Source organism: Pan paniscus, chromosome 19, assembly GCF_029289425.2.
Source record: "Pan paniscus chromosome 19, NHGRI_mPanPan1-v2.0_pri, whole genome shotgun sequence".
Lineage (NCBI taxonomy): Eukaryota > Metazoa > Chordata > Mammalia > Primates > Hominidae > Pan > Pan paniscus.
Window position 1 is genome coordinate 69948381 of NC_073268.2, and position 19547 is coordinate 69967927.

At 37.2% G+C, this 19547-nt stretch overlaps 2 long non-coding RNA genes across 2 annotated transcripts in view; both read right to left on the reverse strand.

Moving 5' to 3' along the window:
• Positions 1 to 19547, reverse strand: part of LOC134729459 (uncharacterized) — a 550495-nt gene that overhangs the window by 91902 nt on the left and 439046 nt on the right. The window lies entirely within an intron of this gene.
• Positions 5554 to 8211, reverse strand: LOC129394467 (uncharacterized). Its single transcript, XR_008621760.2, has 2 exons — positions 7041 to 8211; positions 5554 to 6907 (listed from the first exon to the last, which is right to left on the reverse strand). It is a non-coding gene; the product is annotated as an uncharacterized LOC129394467 (long non-coding RNA).

Here is a 19547-nt window from a genome sequence, read left to right on the forward strand (position 1 = left end):
ACAAAATGGGAGAAAATTTTCTCAACCTACTCATCTGACAAAGGGCTAATATCTAGAATCTACAATGAACTCAAACAAATTTACAAGAAAAAACAAACAACCCCATCAAAAAGTGGGCGAAGGACATGAACAGACACTTCTCAAAAGAAGACATTTATGCAGCCAAAAGACACATGAAAAAATGCTCACCATCACTGGCCATCAGAGAAATGCAAATCAAAACCACAATGAGATACCATCTCACACCAGTTAGAATGGTGATAATTAAAAAGTCAGGAAACAACAGGTGCTGGAGAGGATGTGGAGAAATAGGAACACTTTTACACTGTTGGTGGGACTGTAAACTAGTTCAACCATTGTGGAAGTCAGTGTGGCGATTCCTCAGAGATCTAGAACTAGAAATACCATTTGACCCAGCCATCCCATTACTGCAAAGGACTATAAATCATGCTGCTATAAAGACACATGCACACGTATGTTTATTGCGGCACTATTCACAATAGCAAAGACTTGGAACCAACCCAAATATCCGACAATGATAGACTGGATTAAGAAAATGTGGCACATATACACCATGGAATACTATGCAGCCATAAAAAATAATAAGTTCATGTCCTTTGTAGGGACATGGATGAAATTGGAAATCATTATTCTCAGTAAACTATTGCAAGGACAAAAAACCAGGCACCACATATTCTCACTCATAGGTGGGAATTGAACAATGGGAACACATGGACACAGGAAGGGGAACATCACACTCTGGGGACTGTTGTGGGGTGGGGGGAGGGGGGAGGGATGGCATTAGGAGATATACCTAATGCTAAATGACGAGTTAATGGGTGCAGCACACCAGCATGGCACATGTATACATATGTAACTAACCTGCACATTGTGCACATGTACCCTAAAACTTAAAGTATAATAATAATAAAAAAAATAAAATGATTGAGCTATTTCTACCCTGCTTCTATTTTCTAGCCAGCTAATTAAGTTAGCGTGATTGATAAATACAGTCTTTATGCAAAAATAGACAGACCTGTGGCACCTGACCAGATTGTATGCTTTTAGCCAGACACTCTAGGAAAACCATTACAGGCAGCCTTTGAGTCACGCTCTTGGATATGGTTAGCAGTGGTTAAGGTAGGAGGATTACAGTATACTAAGCATGGTGACCTATGGACAAAAAAGGGAACAAACAAAATGGCAGATTCTTTCTCATAAACTAAGAGTTTAAGAGAAAGGAACATTTAAGACAGACATTTTGCTCATCTTGCCTAGTATGGAACTTCTATAGCCTTTAAAGACCAGTTCAAATGCCAATGCTTTCTAGAATTTCTCCTTAGGCCAGGCATAGTGGCTTGTGCCTGTAATACCAGCCATTTGGGGGGTCAAGGCAGGAGGATTCTTTGAGCTCAGGAGTCAGAGACCAGCCTGGGCAACATAGGGAGACCTGCATCTCTATAAAAGTTTTCTTTAAATATTAGCTGGATGTGATTCCAGCTACCTCATGAGGGCTGAGGTGGGAGGATTGCTTGAGCTTGGGAGGCTGAGGCTGTAATGGGCTAAGATGTGGTGCCACTGCAGCCTGGGTGACAGAAGGAGACCCTGTCTCAAAAGAACAAAAAAACACACACACATCCCCAAAAAGCAACTCTCCTTGATCCTTGTCAGAATCGAGAATCAATGAGTTAGTCCTGAGTACATCTACCACGTTTTTATGCCTCTATCTCCATCTTCAGAATTGTTTATTATTTATACTGTAACTACTTGTAGGTTAAAGTATGATGCTCCAAAGCACAGATCTGTAGAGACCCTGGGAATTTCTCCCAGGTCATCATCAAACTGTCCCAAATGCTTCCTGAAACTCCTTTTACTTGTCTACTTTTCTTTACATCCATTGTGACATTTGGATTGACATTATGTTAATTCAAAATGCCATTACATCTTTTTTTATCATGTATTAATTTAATGCAATATCTCCTAGCCATTCTATTTTCCTCTAGAAGCCATTCCACTCTCCTTATACTATAGTGCTCATCATAATAAGCAAATCAAAGATAATGCCACTGCTTTCTTAAAGCTTTTCAATTATTCCAAGATACATTTCTTTACGGTATCGTCTAGGTCTGTGTAGAGACAGGTCTTTACTTTTTCCAGTCTCAGCTCTCACCACAATCTTGCTCATACTTGTCTAGCTACAGAAATTTCCTCTTTTACTAAAAACAATTTTACTGTGGTAAGAACACTTAGAGATCTAACCTCTTAATAGATTTTAAGGTGTAAAATACAGTACTGTTGACTATAAGCAAAGTGTTGTACAACAGGTCTCTAGAACTTATTCATCTTGCATAACTGAAACTTTACACCCTTTGATTAGTAACTTTTCATTTCCTCCTTCCCACTGGCCCTAGCAACCAACACTCTAATCTCTGCTTCTATGAATTCAACTATGTTAGATACCTCATAAGAGTGGAATTTTATGTATTTGTCTGTATGTGCTTGGCTTATTTCACTTAGCATCATTTCCTCAAAGTTTTTCCAGTTCATCATATATTGCAGGATTTCCTTCCTTAAAAGGCTGAATAATATTTCACTGTTTATATGGTCCAAGTTTGCTTTATTAACTAATAAATTTATGAATTTTTTATCATTTCTAGAGCATTCCTCATTAGAGAGACCCTCTTCCATTACACTACCTTTCACAGAGCCCCTGAAAGAAGAATTATATGGGGGTGTGTGAGTGTGTGCGCATGTGCGTGTATATGTATATGTGTGTGTATGTGTGTGTATATATATACATGGATACATATATGTGACCATTGATGGAAAACCTTTATATATATATGTTTTTCAAAATATATAAGGAACTTCTACAATTCAGTAGCAAAAAAAGCCCTAATATTTCAATAAAAAAATGGCTGAGGACTTGCATAGACATTTCTCCAAGTATGACATATAATTGGGAAGCAGATATATGAAAAAATGGTTGACTTCACTATTCATCAGGGAACTGAAAATCAAAACACATTATCACTTTATATTTGTTAGGATAGCTATTATAAAAAAAGATAAGTATAGGTGACAATGTGAAGAAATCATAACTCTTGTACACTGCTGGTAGAAATGCAAAACGATGACTCTCCTCTGGAAAGCAATATAAGGATTCCTCAAAAAATTAAAAATAAAACTATCATATAATCCACGATCCCACCTTTGGGCATTGATCCAAAAAAAATGAAATCACATTAACCTTGTTTTCACCACTCATTCTTACCATGGTCCCTCCTGCAATGGGACCTGTGCACATTATATGTTCCTGCCGGTAATGTGATTTTTCTCTCATATTAACAAAGTAAATTCCTCTTATCCTTTTGGTCTTAGTGCCACCATTATTTCTTTTGGAGGCTCTGTGAAATGTAGTGTGCCAAGAGAGGTCTCTGTAACCAGAAACACTGTGGAAATGATAAAGTAATTCATGGATTTATTAGTTAATAAAGCAAACGTGGACCAGCTGCATAACTTCTCAAAGCATCTGCTTCCTCGTCTATAAGACTAGAATAATACCTACTTTATAGGATTGCTTTGAAAGTTATAAATGGTCATTGCCTAGCAGAGTTCTAGCATATGGCATGGCTCAATAAATGCAGCACACATTATTTTTTTTAATGATGACACTACTCTTGACAACATAATTCAGAACAAAACTGCTGTTAAAATTGTGTTCTATTGTGTTTGTGGGGATAGAACCTACACTACTCTAACAAGAACCTGCCAAATAAATTGCTTCATCAAGATGAAAGTCAATTTCATTCTTACATCTAACCAGCTTGGAAGGCATCGCAGGGTGGTTAGGACAATTTTATAGTGTTGAAGATCCAGAATGCTTGCTCAGTAATCTTTGGAGTGTTACCCTTGTCTGCACAAAGACGACCACACCCACAGGGACACCTCCCGCTTATGGTCATAAATCAAAAAGTTGCACATACTGCTTTCACTAACATTTCCCTGGCCCAAACTTAAACTCAGTCATTTGGTCATGGCTACCAGCAAGGAAGAGTGGGGCATGTCTTTACCTGGGCAGCCATGAGCCAACAGAATAATTCTATTACTATAGGGAAAAACTGGAGAAGAAATATTGAGAAAACAGATAGTAGTTTCCTTCACAGCTTCTGAATTTAAAGGCTTTAAGGTAAAATAATGTCCTACCAAAATGTAAAAAAAAAAAAAAAAAAAAAAAAAAAAAAAAAATTAGGGTTGAGTTTAAGAAGCAAGACAGCAAGACAGAGGCAAACGAAACGTTTTTTTTTTTTAAGTTAAGTCCTCATATACCATAATTTTGCCAACAAAATGAAAGACAATAAAAACAGAATCACATTAAGCTTGTGAATGAAAGGACTCCAAGGTTCAGGATACTAGTCTTATTCCCACTGGGGCACCTGAGAGAAATTTAAGCTGTATGCTATAAGAGATGAGTCACAGTAGATGGTGTAATAAGCAATATTGAGAAAAAAATGCAAGCAAAAGAAATAGAGACTTTTTAGGAGGAAGATTGTAATTTTAAATAGAGTGGTCTTGAAAGGTCTCACTGAGAAGAGGACATGTGAGTAAATACCTAAAGAAAGTTAAGGAGCATGAACCGTGGATATACAAGAGAAGACTATTTCAGGATAAAAGCAGCAAGTGCAGATGCCTTGGTCTAGGAGTGTGCCTGACCTTGTTGAGAAACTGCAAGGAGACCTGTGTGGCCAGAGAAGTGAGTGAGGAAAGAATACAACGAGATGACCCCAAATGCCATCAGAGAATAGAAGGATGGGGGGTGGGGGAGAGCCAGAGTGTAAATGACCTCCTAGGCCATCCTTGGGACTTTGGCATTTAATCTTTGAGATATGGGCACCCTTAGAAGCTTTTGAGCAAAAGAGTGACATGATTGAATTTTTATTTTAGCAGAGTAGTAATACCACTATTGATAGAGCCTCAATTTATTGAACGTTCTATTCTTGGCACTATAACAAGTTCCTTATTTACATCACCTCACTTCATTCTCACAGCACTGCAAAATCATAATTTATACCCCCATTTTACCAGATAAAGAAACTGAGTCTTGCAATGGTTGAATAAATTAATCAGATGAATAAATGACATTCTTGGGATTTTTGATCTTAAGTATATCTGCCTGCAATGTCCTTACTGTTATTTATACTGTTTTATTTCTATCGGTATTGTGATAGCTCACTTGAAAGGTTTATATGTTATTGTCTCACCATAAAATTGTTTCTCATTATATTCTGTCCACTAATATCCTAAATAGATGTGATAAAGAGGTATTCTGCTGTGTCATTATGAAGAGTAGTGTTACTTATGATAGCAATTATTACTCATTAGCATTTGATAAAAACGAGCTCTGTGCCACTGCATTCCTAATCTAAATGGAGCATCATAAATAATAAACCCTCACAATTAGAGTAGAGCTTCTGAACTTGTCTCCTTTTTAATCCCAATAACGAGGCATTTAAATTTATAATTAATTTCCATAGTTTTATGAGCTTTTCTCAACTCTCTTCTCTCCCTCCCCTCCAAATCTTACCCTTTTTTTTTTTTTTGAAGCTTCCCTCCACAGAAGTTGACTTTCCTGATTTTCATCTGTCCCCGCTTGTATGGCCCCCACACAAGTCAGGCACAGCAGTCAGTGTACATGGGAGTGCCAGTCACCAGTGAATATTCAGAATGATCCTATTCTCTTTACCATCACCACCACTCTCCTAGCTGAAGATCCACCATTAACTTCTGTGGGGCTCAAAACAAGAGTACCAATGGAGGCCCACATACCTTACATCTATCAGATTGGTGCAAAAGAAATTGCAGTTTTAGACCATGAACTAGGCTCAAACACATCTTTATGAATCAAAATAAGAACCATTAAAATCAACACACTTTTGCCAATGAGTAATGAATTTGTTTATTTCCATAATGTGAAAATCTGTGCTTTGGGATTCAAGCAACTCTTAGAAAGCATTTTCTACATCCTGATGGTTGTGGAAGTGTTTTCCCTGCAAAACGTTGTCGAGATGCTTGAAGAAGTGGTAGTCGGTTGGTGAGAGGTCAGTTGAACATAGCAGATGAGGCAAAACTTCATCGCCCAATTCATTCAACTTTTGAAGCGTTGGTTGTGTGACGTGCAGTCGGGCGTTGTGGAGAAGAATTGGGCCATTTCTGTAGACCAATGCCATCTGCAAGCATTGCAGTTTTTGGTGCATCTCATCGATTTGCTGAGCATATTTCTCAGATGTAATGGTTTTGCCAGGATTCAGAGAGCTGTAGTGGATCAGACCAGCAGCAGACCACCAAAGAGTGACCATGAGCTTTTTGGTGCAAGTTTGGCTTTGGGAAGTGTTTTGGAGCTTCTTCCCAGCTCAACCACTGAGCTGGTCATTGCTGGTTGTCATAAAAAATCCACTTTTCATTTCATATCACAATCCAATCAAGAAACATTGTTGCATAGAATAAGAAAATACAATACTTCAAAACGGCAATTTTTAAAAATTTTCACTCAGCTCAAAAGGCACCCATTTATTAAGCTTTTTCACCTTTCCAATTTGCTTCAAATGCCAAATGACCATAGAATGGTTGATGTTGAGTTCTTTGGCAACTTCTCACGTAGTTGTAAGAGGGTCAGCTTATATGATTGCTCTCAATTGTTTGTTGTCAACTTCCGATGGCTGGCCACTATGCTGCTCATCTTCAAGGCTCTTGTCTCCTTTACAAAACTTATTGAACCACCACTGCACTGTACGTTCATTAGCAGTTCCTGGGCCAAATGCATTGTTGATGTTGCAAAGTTGTCTCTGCTGCTTTACGACCCGTTTTGAACTCGAAAAAGAAAATTGCAGCTGGGCACGGTGGCTCACGCCTGTAATCCCAGCACTTTGGGAGGCCAAGGCGGGCGGATCACGAGGTCAGGAGATCAAGACCATCCTGGCCAACATGGTGAAACCCCGTCTCTACTAAAAATACAAAAATTAGCTGGTCGTGGAGGCGCACACCTGTAATCCCAGCTACTCGGGAGGCTGAGGCAGAAGAATCGCTAGAACCAGGGAATCAGGGATTGCAGTGAGCCGAGATTGAGTCACTGCACTCCAGCTTGGCAACAGAGCTAGACTCCATCTCAAAAAAAAAAAAAAAAAAGGAAAAAAAGAAAAAAAATTGCTCGAATTTGCTTTTTGTCCAACATCATTTCAATAGTCTAAAATAAACATAAACAGCAAGTAGTGTTGTTAGCAAAAAACCATAAATCAACAAATGCCCATTAAAATGATGGGCATAACTACATTTATTTAAGAATGTATTTCAATATCAAACAGCAAACACCAACAATGCAAAAACTGCAATTACTTTTGCACCAACAAATGTTACAGATCATGCAAACAAATTGTTAAGTAAAATATATTAAATATGTCCACCTTAACAATTGTAAGAATTTATCTTCAGTCCTTTAAAATTTTTTTCTGGTCCCATCTTTTGTTTGCATTTGAGTGTTTTATTTATTTTAATCTTGATCTCAGACTATATACATTCTCAGTGTAAGATAAGAAATTAAAAAAATAAAATGGAATTATATTCAAAGCATATGTATTTTATTATATACTTTATTAAAATATGACTTAAGGGCCACAAAAATGCCCTAATGGAATAGTATGGAGAAATGAGGATCCACTATGTTATAGAGATTTTAAAAATAAATAAATGCATCAATAAATAAAATGTAAGTTAAAATAAATGAAGAAAATCCTAAGGTATTTTCATAAATTTTCTTTTCTTTTCTTTTCTTTTTTTTTTTTTGAGATGGAGTCTTGCTCTGTCACCCAGGCTGCAGTGCAGTGGCTGGATCTCGGCCCACTGCAACCTCTGCCTCCCAGGTTCACGCCATTCTCCTGCCTCAGCCTCCTGAGTAGCTAGGACTACAGGCGCCCGTCACCACGCCTGACTAATTTTTTTGTATTTTTAGTAGAGACGGGATTTCACCGTGTTAGCCAGGATGGTCTCGATCTCCAGACTTCGTGATCCGCCCGCCTCAGCCTCCCAAAGTGCTGGCATTACAGGCATCAGCCACTGCACCCAGCCCACAATTTTTCATATAGACCTTCTAAAAAGTTATTTTATCTAAATATTCAAATGTATTAAAATTAAAAAACAAAATACAAATTATAACATGAGAGATCCATATTTTATATCTTAATTCTATTATAACACAAACTACCAATAGATACCAGTGTCCTAAATTATGTTAATTAAACTAAAATTTTAGTTGATTAATTTATCAACTCATTAAATAGTCTAGAAAACTAAAGCCATTGACAATTGTAGCCCTCAATGTCCATCTGGTTGTGAATATAAATATAGTCAATCCTCATTATTTGAGGATTCCGTGTTTGCAAATTCTCCTACTTGCTAAAATCTATCTGTTGCCCTGAAATCAACACTGCTTTTGCGGTCATTCCCAGACTTGCCTATATATAAAAACGCGAGCTTCCTAAGGTGCAAGTTCCCAACTGAGCTCAAACAAGTCGAAGCTCTGCCTTCTTGTTAAAGCCTTCATATGTAAATACGAATCCTTTTGGTGATCTATGTAGTATCACATTTTTTGCATTTTGTACTTTTAGTTGGTGATTTTTTGCTATTTAAAATGGCCCACTCCCAAACGTAATGTTGAGTGCTCTCTAGTGTGCCCAAGCACAAGAAGGCTGAGATGGTCCTTCTTAGCTTCTATCAGGACAAAATGCATGTATCAGATTTGCTTTGTTCAGGCACGAGTTACAGTGCATTTAGCCATAAGTTTAATGTTAATGAACAGAGAATATACATTAAGTAAGGTCTGTTTAAACAAAATCACATAAAACAAGGCTATGTATTGATTAGTTGATGAAAATGCTGTGACCAGAGGCTCTTGAGGACCTTACCACAGATTTACGTAGGACCCATTATTCAGCATTGGCTTGTTCAGTGCTGAAGGCAACTTTATGGAACAGAAATACTGTAGATAACAATAATTAGATACAATCAGTATCACATGTTACACATTATGTCTACACCTGCCTATATACAAATTTAAAAGTAATTTGAAATATGTGATACTGCAAAATGTGCCTCAGTCAGCCACTATGTGAAACTGTTGCTAATACTACATTTAGTTTTGTATACTTCTGGAGCCATGAATCAAAGCATGAAAAGAAGTGTAAAAGTGGACATGCAATGTGAGAGGAAGAATTTGAAAAGTAACTTGTCTTTTTTCTTACATAAGCATTTCTGCTCAGATCCTCTTCAAACCCAAAAGAGATCCCATCTCTGGCAATAGTAGTGGCCTGGATTAAAAATCTTTACAGTATTCCAAAACTATCACCGTTGCTTTTGATGACACAAGGCAAGAGATAAATACATGTTTTCCTGAGGTCTGGAAGGGTATTTATCATAAGAACTAACAGTAACATTTACAAGTCCTTTTCTGTCAACAGTAGAATCTAAATTTAAGTGATAAAGATGTCCAGATCTTTAATACATTTCTTTAGAGACAGGCAGTGGCTTTCTAAACTGTGGGACCCGGAAAAAGAACCCCTCTTGTCCTAAAGGTGAAAATACCTACAGGACTATTCTAACTTCATATACTTGCGTACACAACAGGGCACTAAGTGACTTCCAGAATCATAGACTCTGTTAGGTCTCTCTCCCCATTCCTGAGTATCAGGCATGCGTTGTGTCTTACATAAAATGTAAACTCTTTAGCACTTAAAAGACTTAATGAAATAGGTTCCAACCCCTTTTTCAATCACACTTTACAAAACTCCCATAATGTCTACTCCCGATCCTTCATGTATGCCTTGAATTTCCTTACCTTCTTGGTTTGATTTTGCTCTCCAGGTTTGCCAGCCCAGAATCTTTGTCCACTCTTTTTCCCAATGTCCAATCCTATACCTTCTGAAGGCCCATTGAGAATATTGTTTCAGGACAACTTTTCCATTTTCTATCAGCTATAAGGAGTCATTCCTGCTTCAAAAATCCCATGCCAATACTTCAACACTTTCCTTATAGCCATGAGCAGTGTCTACATAGTTAATTGTGCTTTTTTTTTTTTTTACAACGTAAATTCCTTTAAGACAGAGTCCTGTCTGGTTTATTCCCATAGCCCCACAGCACAGTACTTTTTCAGTTAATGTTTGTTGATAGAAAAAGAAATGACAAAAGTAATGAGAGAATGACTTTCAGTTGTTGTTTAAATGAACAGACTTCTGCCGGGCTCTGACATCATTTTATATCAGAAATATGTAAATGGCAGAGGATTTTCTATTATCAGATCCCGCTCAGAGTACTTTGCAGCATCTTGAGCTGGTGTGCCCATTCTTGTTCCATCCCATCTTCAACATGTGGGTAAAATGCCTGACTTCATAACTGTTTTAGAAGGCACTTTGACAGCTATCAGAGGCCAGCAAGCATTTCACATGTTGACCAAATATTTTCACATCGGAAAATCTATCTTAAGGTAATCCAGTATAAACAAAAAGCCTTCTATAAGGCATAAATATTTAACATTATGTCTAACAAACTGCATGTCTAAAATTAAGGGCAGAATTAGGAAAATTGTAATAATTCTACATGATAGAAATAAATGTGGATTTACTATGGATGAGAGTAAACTGAAAAGCTTAATAAAAGTACAGAAAACTATCTGCAAAATAATGTTAAATGACAAAAAAAGATATTTATTTTTAAAAGTATGATTATGGCAATGTAAATTCCATTGATATAAGAAAGTGTGAAAGGATATATACAGTGGTTTTATTAGTTGAAAGAGGAGGGAATTTTTTTCCTTTCTTATTTTTTGAATTTTGAGAAGCTTTATATAAAATTAAATGAACTTACTGTGACTCAAAAAATTTTCTATGACTAACAATATGAATGAAGTTAGCAGTGAAGAACTGGTCTGCACATTCTTATGAAATAAAATAGTAAACAATATTTTGTGCTTATTTTGGATTTATAATGTAACTTATAACAATGGTCATGGAAGGGTCTAATAAAAGATTATACAAAATGTGACAATTAGAAATCAAAACCAAAGTAGAAGTATCTTAAAAGTTGCTAAAAAGTTAACGCCTCAATACCCTTGAAATAAATTTTATTTTTAATAATCCATCTTGAAATCAAGTCAAACCTGGGTTAGAAAAGGAAATATGCCCAGTTACATAGATTTTCTTACCACTGTTTTATAAAAATTGTGGTAAAGTATACAAAACATGAAATTTACTATTTCCGCCATTTTTAAGTGTACAGTTCAATGGCATTAAATAAATTCACATTGTTGTGCAACCCTCATAACCATCATCACCATTCTTATCTAAACCTCTTTTATCTTCTTCAACTGAAATCTTGTACCCATTGAATACTAACTCTCCATTCATTTGAACCCCCAGACATTGGAAGTCACCATTCTACTTTTTGTCTCTATGAATTCTATTCTAGGTACCTAATATAAGTATAATCATACAATATTTTTCTATTGGGTTACTGATTTATTTCACTTGGCATAAAATCTTCAAGATTGAGCCCAGTTGAAGCACATGTAACAATTTCCTGCCTTTTAAAGGCTGAATAATATTCCATTGTATGCACATACCATATTTTACGTATCCTTTCATCCACTGATGGACATGTGGGGAGCTCCCACTTTTTGGCTATTGTGAATAATGCTCTGTGAACAAGGGTGTGCAAATATCTGTTTGAGTTCTGCTTTCAGCTATTTTTGGTACGCACTCAGAAGTGGAATTTTTGTACCATATGATAATTTTATCTCTAATTTTTTGATGAACTGCCATAACATTTTCCATTCCCACCAGCAACACACAAGCATTGCAGCTTCTTCACATCCACACAAACATTTGTTATTTTAATTTTTTGATAATAGTAATCCTAATGGGTGTGAAGTCATATGTCATTGTGCTTCGGTTTGGATTTCCCTAATTATTAGTAATGTTAAGCATCTTTTCATGTACTTGTTGGACATTTGCATATTTTTTTTTAACAAATATCTATTCAAGTTCTTTGCCCATTTTAAAGTTGGGTTGTTAGTTTATTTGTTGTTGAATTATAGGAATTCTTTATATATTCTGGATATCAATTCCTTATCAGATGTACAATTTGCAAACATTTTCCACAGTTCCATGGGTTAACTTTTCACTCTATTGTTTTATTGTCCTTTGATACACAAATGTTTTTAATTTTGAGGAAGTTCAACTTACCTATTTTGTTTTTAGTCACCTGTACTTTAGGTATCATATTTTAAAAATCAATTGCCCAATTCAATGTTATGAAGTTTTCCCTTGTTTTATTAAGTTTAGGTATTTGGTTAATTTTGAGTATTTTTAAAAATATGATATATGGTATATGGTATATTTTTTAAAATATGGTATAAGATATGGTATATGGTATAAGAGCTGCCACCACCGTCTTCTTCCTCCTCTTTTTTCTTCTGTTACTTCTCCCTCACTTTTCTTCTGCACTTCTGTTTCTCTTCCTTTTTCTTCATGTGTATATGCAGTTTCACCAACAATATTTCTTTGTCCATTCTTCATTGACTGATCTTAGCACTGTTGTTAAAAATTATTTAGCCATATACACAAGGGTTTATTTCTGGGCTAATTATTCTATTCCATTGGTCTTTATGTATCTTTTTATGCCAGTAAAACAGTATTTTTATTATCACGGCTTGGTAGTAAGCTTTGAAATTAGGATGTGTGAGACCTATACGTTTGTTCTTTTTCAAGCCTGTTTTGGCTATTCAGGGTCCCTTGAGATTCCATATGAATTTTAGGATGGATTTTTCATTTCTGAAAATAAAGCCATTGAAATTTTGATAAGGATTGCATTGAATCTGTAAATCACCTTGGGTAGTAATGATGTTTTAACAATATGATATTTTCCAAACTATGAACATAGAAGGGGAAAATGGTCATACTGCCCAAGGTAATTTATACATTCAATGCCATCCCCATCAAGCTACCAATGACTTTCTTCACAGAATTGGAAAAAACTACTTTAAAGTTCATATGGAACCAAAAAAGAGCCCACATTGCCAAGACAATCTTAAGCCAAAAGAACAAAGCTGGAGGCATCATGCTACCTAACCTCAAACTCTACTACAAGGCTACAATAACCAAAATAGCATGGTACTTGTACCAAAACAGAGATATAGACTAATGGAACAGAACAGAGCCCTCAGAAATGACACCGCATAGCTACAACTATCTGATCTTTGATAAACCTGAGAAAAACAAGCATCTGATCTTTGACAAACCTGACAAAAACAAGAAATGGGGAAAGGATTCCCTATTTAATAAATGGTGCTGGGAAAACTGGCTAGCCATATGTAGAAAGCTGAAACTGGATCCCTTCCTTACACATTATACAAAAATTAATTCAAGATGGATTAAAGACTTAAATGTGAGGCCTAAAACCATAAAAACCCTAGGAGAAAACCTAGGCAATACTGGTAATTCAGCACATAGGCATGGGCAAGGACTTCATGTCCAAAACACCAAAAGCAATGGCAACAAAAGCCAAAAATGACAAATGATCTAATTAAACTAAAGAGCTTCTGCACAGCAAAAGAAACTACCATCAGAGTGAACAGGCAACCTACAGAATGGGAGAAAATTTTTGCAATCTACTCTTCTGACAAAGGGCTAATATCCAGAATCTACAATGAACTCAAACAAATTTACAAGAAAAAAAACAAACAACCCATCAAAAAATGGGCAAAGGATATGAACAGACACTTCTCAAAAGAAGACATTTATGCAGCCAACAGACACATGAAAAAATGCTCATCATCACCAGCCATCAGAGAAATGCAAATCAAAACCACAATGAGATACTATCTCACACCAGTTAGAATGGCTATCATTAAAAAGTCAGGAAACAACAGGTGCTGGAGAGGATGTGGAGAAATAGGAACAATTTTACACTGTTGGTGGGACTGTAAACTGGTTCAACCACTGTGGAAGACAGTGTGGCGATTCCTCAAGGATCTAGAACCAGAAATACGATTTGGCCCAGCCATCCCATTACTGGGTATATACCCAGAGGATTATAAATCATGCTGCTATAAAGACACATGCACTTGTATGTTTATTGTGGCACTATTCACAATAGCAAAGACTTGGAACCAACACAAATGGCCATCAGTAATAGACTGGATTAAGAAAATGTGGCACATATACACCGTGGAATACTATACAGCCATAAAAAAGATGAGTTCATGTCCTTTGTAGGGACGTGAATGAAGCTGGAAAACATCATTCTCAGCAAACTATCGCCAGGACAAAAAACCAAACACTGCATGTTCTCACTCATAGGTGGGAATTGAACAATGAGAACACTTGGACACAGGAAGGGGAACATCACACAGCAGGGCCTGTCCTGGGGTTGGGGGAGCAGGTAGGGAAAGCATTAGGAGCTATACCTAATGTAAATGACGAGTGAATGGGTGCAGCACATCAACATGGCACATGTATACATATGTAACAAACTTCCACGTTGTGCACATGTACCCTAGAACTTAAAGTATGTAAAAAAAAAATTAGTTGGGACCTGGTAAATTGATTTCATGACTCACTAATGGTTTGTGACCCAAAGTTTGAAAATCACTGAGTAACAGGACAAAAAAAAATTAAAATGTAAAAAATAAATCCTGGGACTAGTGAAAAAAAGAAAAGGATATGTTTTCATTTATTTGTGTCTCCTTTCATCTCTTTCAGTAATATTTTGTAGTTTTAGTGTATAAGTTTTTTGCCTTCTTAGTTAAGTTTATTTCTAAGTATTTTTTCATACTTGTTTAAGGTGTACAGCATGATGTTTTAATATACATATGCCTTGTGAAATGATTACTATGGTCAAGCAAATTAACATATCCATCTCCTCACATTGTTACCTTTTATTTTTTCTGTAAGTCGTGTATGTGATAAGAGCCCCTGAAATCTACTCTTGGCAGATGTCCATTATGCAATGCAATAGTATTAACTAGTCCTCATGCTGTACATTGGATCTCTGGAGACTTATTCATTCTATATCCTACATCACTACAACTTTGTACTCTTTGGCCAACATCTCCCCATGCCCATCTCACCCCTGGTAACCATAATTCTAGCCTCTGTTTCTATGTATTTGAATTTTTTAGACTTTCTATGTGAGTAAATGTATGCAATATTTTTATTTCTGTGTCTGGCTTATTTCACTTAGCATAATACCCTGGTTCATCCATGCTATCTTTTTTACACTGAATATCTCAATTTTCTTCTGTTCATTCATCCATTAGTAGAGCCACCAGCATCTTTTAGTTTCTATTTGCATAGAATATCTTTTTCCATCTTTTCACTTTCAAACTCTTCGTGTCCTTCAATCTAAAGTAAGTTTCCTGTGGAAAGCATATAGTTGTATTCTTATATTTATTTTTAAACGTAACTATACCTATCTATTTTTATATAAAGGACAAACAGATCTTTTGGAAATTGGAGTCGACTCACTGTATAACCACAGGGTATAAAAATAAGACTAGTGTAGAAAAGCTAGGAACCACTGGCTTGAAATTCTCACTGCCAGATCAGCAGTGTAGAAAGGATTGAGGGGCACACATCAATCTCAATATTTGAAAAAATTTTCTAATGTTCTGTTTTATCTAGCAAAGAGTAGGTAGGCGTGTGATGTGTTAAAGCAGATGTTGGATATACATGAACACCTATCACACACATAAATTTGGATTGTGTGAAAAAATATACTAGAAGAACTCTTAGTTTTCTTATATTTAATTAAAGATGGCAGAATATGGATTGTAGATAAAGATAGAAGGATAAAGCATAATAATTCTATTTAAAAATAAATAAAAATAGTTAAACAACTCAGCAAAGTTATTTACTAGTAGCTGTGAAACAAGAAAAGGAATTCAGCCTTATGCCATTCATTTAGGAAAGTGATAACCAAAGAAAGAAACAGGAGATTCTAATCAAGTTTCCTAATGCTTTTCCCACAGTCCAAATCTGAGACCAAAAAAAAAAAAAAAACAGAAAAACAAAAACCAACTGTGAGAATACAAACTACTGGCCATCAATTTCAAAGTAATACAAGAAATAGGAAAAATAAATGCCCACCATTTTTCTAGAAACCACTTTGAAGTGATAAACTATCAGAAGCCCAACTATCCCTGCCTCCTGAAGTAAAGTAAAGCTACAACTGCAGAGTGACAAAGACTGAACTGAGGTATAGAATGTTTCACAAAATATCAGGGCCCACCTCTGGTTCTTTCTTCCCCTTAACAACATTGCCTCCCATGACACACTGAAGTTACAAGAAAGTGAATAGAAAGCAATACTCAATCTTACAACTGTATATCTGAGGGGAATATAAATTAATCTGAAACAAAGTGGAAAAAATTTCAAAGAGTTTCCACTAACAAAACATCAAAGCAAAGAAATGACCTGAACAAAGTTGATCATATTAAAGAGAAACAGAGTGGCTTCTGCTGCCAGAGTCACAAAATAACTAGAATGTGCCCAGAAAATATAGCTCCTTTATTGTTTATAACTAAGCTGTTCATTCTCATAACTCCCATGCACTAAATAGCTTGTGTTGGAGTGGGGAAGGTAGTAAGTATCTAATAGAATTTAATGCTTCATCAGATCCAAAATTGTAATAGTCCATATCAGGTAGTATTCAGTCTTTGAGATATAAATCTCCCCAGTGGCCTCCCCATTCCCATCTTCTGATGAAGAAAGAAGAAGGATGTGATTTTTTGACTGTATGGCACTAAGGGAGAGTCGGCATACTCAGGCCTGATATCTTCTATATTTTCTGGTTTAGAGTCAGTTTCTCTTATTCACCTTGATATTGCTTGCCCGGATGATGCTGGCAGCTTTATGAAGTCTACAGTTGTTGTAACCTACAACTTAGTATTTTTAGACTTTATTAAGACCTACTAGAATTGAATTACTAATTTGGTAGTTATTTTAATGGCTTTACTTGTTAATTTAATTAACCATGTCATTTCTGGATCCGTTTCCGTTGGTGGATTTTTCTTTTGGTTATGGGTTATACTTTTTTATTTCTTTTAATGCTGATAACTTTTGATTGAATGCAGATATTGTGAATTTTACATTTTGGGTCCTGAATTTAAAAAAATATATATATATGTATAACATATATGTATAAATGTATACATATGTGTGTGTGCGTGTGCGTGTGCGCGTGCCCTTTTCCTTTCTGGAATGCAATTACTTCCAATCTGCTGGATCATTTGGAGGATTGTTTTCAGCTCTGTTAGAACAGCTCCAGAGTAGTTCTTAGTCCGTGGCTAATTTAACCCTATTACTAAGCAATATCCTTATGAGAACTCTGTCTGACGTTCCATATATTAGGATTAGGAGTTCTTTCCACTGTGGATGATGAGAATAGGAAGTATTCCCATTTTTGCATGAGCTCTGGGACTGTTCCACTCACAAGTGTACATTGGTATTCAGACAAAGCCTCAAGGGGAACCCTCCGTGGATCTCCAATTCTGTCTCTCTTTCTCTCTCTCTTCTCTCTCTTTCCCTCTGGGGATCTTAGCACTTTTTATCTGGTTATTTCACCTACAAACTTTGTTTCTTTGGCCTCCTCCAACTCCAAACTTTGTTTTCTTAGTCCAGCAAGGCCACCAAGCTATAAAGTCTTCCCGCTATCTGTACTGTGTCCAGAAAACTCCAGGCAGTAGGTTAGGGCAATCACAGATCCTACCTTCTTTATGTCCTCCCTCTCAGGGACCCATCTCTTAAAATGTCTGTTGTTCTATGTCTGAAGACAATTGTTTCATATATTTGCCTAGTTTTCTAATTGTTGAACAGAAAGAGTAAGTTTATTTCCTTACTCCTTAATAGCTAGAAGAGAAATTTAAGCCTTATTTCTAATTATGGAATAAAACTGGATTTCCTCTAGAAAATAAATTTCAGGAGCCCATGGGCAGATGAGAAAAGTAATATTTGATTTTTGGTTGTTCTTTTACCCCAATTTTTATAGATTGTTAGTTGTATAGGGTTTCATATAAATATCAGCCTAGTTTGTCTTCCAGCAGGGCCACCCTTCTGTTCTGTTCCTTACAGTTACTGAAACATTGTGTACGGATTACTGACCATCCTAGTTTGTGGTCTTCTGTAACTGAGATGACTCATTATTGTGCTATTGAACAAGACAGATCTGAATGCTATAATTTGGTTCTAATTTTCATCATGTTTGTTAATTGATCTGCTTCAGAAGTGCAAAATAGAATCACTTGGTCAACATTTTTTTTAAAAAAGACATGCAGATAGGAAGGGCCAAGATGGCTGAATAGGAACAGCTCCTATTCAGGAGCTAATAGGTCTGCAGCTCCTAGAGAGACCAACGCAGAAGGTGAATGATTTCTGCATTTCTAACTGAGGTACCCAGTTCATCTCACTGGGATTGTTTAGGAAGTGGGTCCAACCCACAGAGAGCGAGCAGAAGCAGGGTGGGGCTTGGCTTCACCTGGGAACTGCAAGAAGCCAGGGGACCTCCCTCCCCCAGGCAAGGGAAGCCATGAAGGACTGTGCTACCCGGCTGGGTTACTATGCGTTTCCCACAGTTTTTGCAATCTGCAGATCAGGAGATTCTCTCGTGTGCCTACACCACTAGGGTTCTGGGTTTCAAGCACAAAACTGGGTGGCTGTTTGGGCAGACACTGAGCTAGCTGCAAGAGTTTTTTTCATACCCCAGTGGCACTTGCAACCCCAGTGAGACAGAACCATTCACTCTCTTGGAAAGGGAGCTAAAGCCAGAGAGCTAAGTGGTCTCACTCAGCAGTTCCCACTCCCACGGAGCCCATGAAGCTAGGAACCACTGGCTTGAAATTCTCGCTGACAGCTCAGCAGTCTGAAATCCACCGGGGATGATCGAGCTTGGTGGGGGAAGGGACATTCGCCATTATTGAGGCTTTAGTAGGCGGTTTTCCCCTGACAGTGCTAAGGAGGATGGAAGGTTTGGACTGGGCAGAATTCACCACAGCACAGCAAAGCAAAGCGGCTGTGGTCAGACTGCTTTTCTAGATTCCTCCTCACTAGGCAGGGCATCTCTGAAAGAAAGCTAACAGCCCCAGTCAGAGGTTTACAGATAAACTTCCATCTCCCTGGGACAGGGCACCTGGGGAAAGGGGCAGCTGTTCACACAGCTTCAGTGAATGTAATCGTTCCTGCCTGCCAGCTCTGAACAGAGCAGCTGATCCTGGCAAGATGGATTCTCCCAGCACTGAGCACCAGCTCTGCCAAGAAACAGACTGCCTCCTCAAGTGGGTCCCTGAGCCCCGTGCCTCCTGACTGGGACAGACTTCCCAACAGGGGTTGACAGACACCTCATACAGGAGAGCTCCGGCTGGCAACTGGCCGGTGCCCCTCTGGGATGAAGCTTCCAGAGGAAGGAGCAGGCAGCAATCTTTGCTATTCTATAGCCTCCACAGGTGATACCCT